This window comes from Lepisosteus oculatus, chromosome 14 (assembly GCF_040954835.1).
Source record: "Lepisosteus oculatus isolate fLepOcu1 chromosome 14, fLepOcu1.hap2, whole genome shotgun sequence".
NCBI classification, from domain to species: Eukaryota; Metazoa; Chordata; class Actinopteri; order Semionotiformes; family Lepisosteidae; genus Lepisosteus; species Lepisosteus oculatus.
Genome location: NC_090709.1, coordinates 10,365,824 through 10,371,575, shown reverse-complemented (window position 1 = coordinate 10,371,575; position 5,752 = coordinate 10,365,824). Strand labels below are relative to the sequence as shown.

General features: G+C 47.8%; 1 pseudogene; it reads left to right on the top strand.

Annotated features, from left to right (window-relative positions):
* The first annotated feature begins 933 nt into the window (after positions 1-933).
* LOC138219253 (5S ribosomal RNA) lies at positions 934-1,042 on the top strand (annotated as a pseudogene).
* The last annotated feature ends 4,710 nt before the right edge of the window (positions 1,043-5,752 follow it).

The following is a 5,752-nucleotide window of genomic DNA, read 5'->3' as shown; positions in this document are numbered from 1 at the left end:
AGGGGTGGGGGTGTGGATTAAGCCGATACCCTGGCTTCTCTCCAGACACAGCTGGGTGAGCTCCTCCAGTAAGGACAGGAACCTATTCTGTACACAGAGAGGGATGGGAGGGGGGAACAATTTGATACCCTGGCTTCTCACCAAACACAGCTGGATGAGCTCCTCCAGTCAGGACAGGAGGCACTACTGTACATAGAGAGAGATGGGGGTATGGAACAAGCTGATACTCTGGCTTCTCTACAGACAGAGCTGGATGAGCTCCTCCAGTCAGGACAGAAGGCTCTACTGTACACAGAGAGCTGTGGGGGTGTGGAACAAGCTGATACTCTGGCTCCTCTCCAGACACAGCTGGATCAGCTTCTCCAGTCAGGACAGGAGGCGCTACTGTACACAGAGGGGGGTGGGAGAGGGGAACAAGCTGATACCCTGCTGTCTCTCCAGGCACAGCTGGGTGGGCTCCTCCAGTCAGGACAGGAGGCTCTACTGTACACAGAGAGGGGTGGTGGTGTGGAACAAGACGATACCCTGGCATCTCTCCCGACACAGCTGGATGAGGTCCTCCAGTAAAGACAGGAGGCTCAACTATACACAGAGGGGGGTGGGAGAAGGGAACAAGCTGCCCAGCCCGGTTGTTGAAGCCGATACCCTGGCTTTTCTTTAGACACAGCTGGGTGAGCTCCTCCAGTCAGGAAAGGAGGCTCTACTGTACGCAGAGAGGGATGGGAGGAGGGAATAAGCTGATACCTGTTTGTCCTTATCGAGTGCAGGACAAGCCAACACAAGGGAGCACATTTGCGAACATCCAGCCACGCATTGATTTCGAAAGAAGCTCCTTTCCAAAGAATTGCAAATGAACGATCCTTTAGTCCCGCTCAGGGGACACAGAAACCCCGCCAAACAGCTTCAAGTAGCGTGTCAGGTGCCATCGCTTTAGCTTATGGCCATACCGCCCTGAACATATTTGATCTTGGAAGCTAAGCAGGGTCAGGTCTGGTTAGTACTTGGATGGGAGACCGCTTGGGAATACTAGGTGCTGTAAGCTCTTGCTCTCTCAGCCAGCGGAGGTCGCCACTGGTGCCGTAGGCTTTGGGAGGAAAGCCGGAAGTAGGGACATTTCTAAGAAAAGTGATCTATAGCCTCATTTCTAGAGATGTTTTGTTGCTATGGCATGTGTGCGACTCATACATATAAAAAAACCTGTTTGTAAAACGAATATCGAAGCTGCCTCTAAATCTGCAAATGAAGATCAATCAATAAACCACTTGTTTTTCATATAACTGTAATCATTCATAGCCGTTCAGGGACGCCAAATATGTAACGTTGCCATAGCAAAATTAAATGTAGTGGCTCTCTGAAGGCACCAGTTCTGTAGGGTTTGGGCATTTACTGGAACAATTATCAATTGTAGCAGTAAATCACAAAGTTGATTCTTTTGATGGCTTTAGAATCCAACCATGCGACATAACTCAAACAACGCACACACACAGGTACTAATACACGAGGATACATTTATTAATACATAAAATATGCATATAAACCTAACATATCTTATCGAGAGGGTTATCAGAATACAAAAGATATATATTCAATCAGTTACAAAGTGTTACACATATCAAGAGGACATACGTTCAGTATATCATTCATTTAGACCGTTTCGTAAATGAACTTGATTATAACTTCTACATTAGATACTCAAAACAAGTACATAACTCTTAGGAATTAAATTGATATCAACTGGTTGGGATAACAATTGAGTTCTCGAGCTGTAATGCATTGAAGTTGAATACTCATCCAATCTCTGGGGATTCAGATCTCCTGCGGGCACAAAGAAACAGTTGCAGGCTTGTTACTGTGCGGCTTGCGACGGTGCACTGCTGTTGCTCACTGACCGGCTTGTTAGTGTTGGCTTTAACTAGCAAAGTTTGTGCACAGGAGAAAAGATGACTGTGGGTCCCAGCAAGTCAGGAAGAGGAACGGTTCGTTCCAGATGAAGAGCTAGTTCTGAATAGTGATTCAGCTGTCCACAGTTCCGACGTGTTCACGAGGCCTGCTGCTGGTGCTAACCTCGGTTGGATCCTCTGGTTACTCTCTGGCAACCTCCGCTCTAGACTCTTAGAACAAGGGAAAGTTCTGGCACTCGGACACACTGGCCGTTCCATGGTTGTCCGGGCTGAGTCTCAGGATGGTCAGGAGGCGCGCTGCGAGAATGTCCTGCCCTTGGGAGCCTTCTGCTCCTGGGCCGTCCTGCCCTGGAATTCTCCTTTGAATTCCCTTTAGGAAAGTCCACAGAATTCTCCATTGAATCTCTCTGAATCTTACTGAATCTCTCAGGCTCTCTGTGTTGCCTGTTTTTACCTGGAGGAACTTCAGCTTGTTGATTGGCTGAAAGTTCCATGGGCATCAGAGTCCCACGTGGGTTACTCGGCCCTACCAGTCCCTGATTGGTTGATCAAGGTGAAATATGAGTCACTTAATCCTGACACTTAGGAATGCAGTCCAGATGTCCATCTGGCACTCCCTAGACAGATAGGCGCCAATGGATGACCATTGATTATGATAGCCAGGCTTAGCTAAGTGCATCCCCCTTTGGGAGCTGTCCTTATCAAAGGAACCTTAAATCAGCCTGCATGAATAGTTTCTCTGTGGCTGCACCACAGAGATGAACAGAGAAATGGGGCCTCATTTGGGAAAGCTCAGAAACACTTAATTCTGCCTTATTAATAAGCCTCGGCGCTACATAACTATACATATATTCACTTAGTACTGATTTCATTCATTGAGCACGGATGCAATAGAGGTACAGCCATTCACTGTTTGACATGTCTGCACTGGTACAGATCCTAGCAATCAGAAAATGGGTGAAACTGTCTTTAGAATAAGCATACAGTACCGAGGCCCCCCATGACCAAATAAAGGCTAACCTCGATAATCATCCTAAGTAATGCAAACTACAGCAAAAAGACTCACTTTGAAAAGGGAATGAATGTCCGGAAGGAGTAGTGTAACCAGCTTGAATTGGTTCTCTGGACCTATAAGTAAATAATAGAATAGAACTATATAGAACTAGTAGCGTCATCGATTCCTTTCAAACTGGGACCCTATAGCAAGCACATGATTCGTGGTGTCGGAAATCTTCTGTATCTGATATTGGACCAAGCACATCGGGGGAGAGCGCGAACGCAGTCCCCCACTACCACAAGCATCTTGAGATACTGTCCTATGCCCTCTATTTCCCACAGATTTTCTGCTTCCTCCCTCCCTTCTTTCCACAGATCTCTGAGGTAATAGTTCTCTCGGGTGATGAACAGGGCCAGGCTACCTGCTGCCTTGACAGGGACCTCGATGCCTTTGAACAGCCCCATGTTCCTCACTCTCCATAGAGCGTCTTTCCCACTGTTCACCACGGCCCAGATCCTGTCAAACATGTCAGGAGGAAGTTTGTCAGGAGAGATGCCGTATATAACGAAAGCAGCGGTCAGGGAAAATTGGGGCGAGAGAGCTTGCAACCAGTGTTCAAACTGGGCCCAGAAGGTCTTAGCAAAAAAGCAGGACCACAGGAGATGGGTCACAGTCTCCTCCTCACCGCAGCCCACCCTAACGCAGCGAGGGCTGGGGGTGAGGCCCTACGGTACAAGAAAGTTCGCACCGGTAAGCACTGGTGGATGACATTTCAGGCTACGTCTCTGTGAATGTTGCACAGAAACTTAGAGGATGTGTGTTTCCACACCTTCCTTGTTTGGGCTGATTGTTAAAATGATCACATGGGTCTGCCTATTCTTCTGGGGTGCAATGAAATCTTCCAGTTTTTGGAGGCTGACATCTCGGAGGGGAATATGGCCAATTGGGTGAGATCTTAGAAAACTTTTAACTGTCCCATAAATTGCAGGGCATGTGTCAGAGAGTGGGACATCCAGCTTGGGTCTGACACCCCACACTCTGAACACCTCCCTACCTACCCAGAGCCTGGAAAAATAAGTCCAGGTACGCGCTGCAGGTGCTGTTGCAAAGCCTCTCAGCACAGAGGCCAGAAAAATGCACAGCAGCTTCGTAGCAATATCTGGGACAGACTTCCCCCCTGAGGGTAGCGGCCTGTACATTATTTCCCTTCTGAGTCTTTCCTGCTTCCCACCCCATAGAAATTGAAACATCAATCTTCTCAGCACCGCCGCAACACGGTGTGGGATTGGGAAGGTAGAAGCCAGAAAATTCAAGACAGGCAAGAGCTTGGCTTTGATGACCAGCACCTTCCCTGTCATGGTGAGGTCTCGGTCCTTCCATTGCATCAGTTTTTTGTTTAAGATTGGAAATTTGTTCTGCCAATTTACTGTTCCCATCTCTTCTCCAAAATACACCCCCAGGACCTTAATTCTCTTCTCTTGCAGCCTGAGATCATTTCCTTCTTTTGGCTCCCTCCAGTTCTGATAAAAAATCTCACTCTTAGATTTGTTAATTTTTGCAGAGGAAGCCAAAGAGAAACGATCACAGCACTGCAGAGCTCTGCTAATTGAGGCATTGTCAGAGAGGAGCAGGGTGACGTCATCCATGTATAGAGATGTCTTTACCTCTCCTCTCCCACTTCCAGGCACTGGTATCCCATTAATGGCCTGATCCTGGTGCAAGGCACAAGCTAAGGGCTCCATAGCCAAAACGAATAACAAGGGGGATAATGGGCAGCCCTGCCTCACCCCTGAACAGACTTCAAAGGGGCGTGATCTATTGTCATTCACCATTACTCTGCTGTTGCTACATGTGTACAGCAGGTTAATCCACTTTCTCATGATGGGGCCAAACTTCATGTGCTCAAGTACCGATGTTAAGTACTGCCGGTTTATGCGGTCAAAGGCCTTTTCTAGGTCTACACCTAAAATGCACAGAGGGAGGGAGCGATCCTCCGAGTACAGACAGACATCCCTCAACAAGGCCAGGTTGTCGCTCATCAGGCGTCCTGCTATCCCACAAGTCTGTTCTTTTCCTACCAGTTAGGCCACTACATTTTGTAGGCGCAGGAAAAGGGCTTTGGACAGGATCTTAGTGTCCACACCTAACAGACTGAGGGGTCTCCAGTTCTTTATGTCATTCTTTGCTCCTTTCTTAAACAAGAGAGAGATAGTGCCTTCTCTTAAGGAGTCAGGCAGCAATTCTGTCTTATAGCTTTCCTCGAATAGGAGCAGTAGCGGATCCTGAAGCAGATCCCAAAAGGTGCAATAAAATTCCTTAGGGAGCCCGTCAGCACCCGGAGTTTTCCCCTTCTGTAAGCTCTCCATAGCCTGTCTCAGCTCTTCTACTGTCAAATCCCTCTCAAGTACTTCCCTATCTTCTTCACTCAAAAAGTTTTCTAGCTTTGAGGTAAAAAAATGAATTTCTTCATCCTTTACCTCTGTAGAGCTGTACAGTCTTGAGTAGAAGGCCTCGGTGCAGGAGAGGATAGCACTCGGCTCTGTTCTCTCTCGTCCCTCTTCATCAACTACACTTTCCATGACAGACTTGGAGCCTACCACTTTCCTGAAAAAGAAGCGAGTACACTTCTCATTTTCTTCCAAGAACTGCACTCTGCTTCTTAACAGCACTCCTCGACTACTTTCTTCGGCTATGCTCCGGATGTCCTTTTTTAAAAGGGTGATATCCTCGAGCACATCGAAGCCACTGTGCAGCATCGTGTGCAGCTGCCTCTGTTTCCTGACTAGCACTCCTCTCCGTCTGGCAGCAGCCTTCCTTCCCTCAGCCATGAAAAAGGCCTTTGTCCTCACCTTCA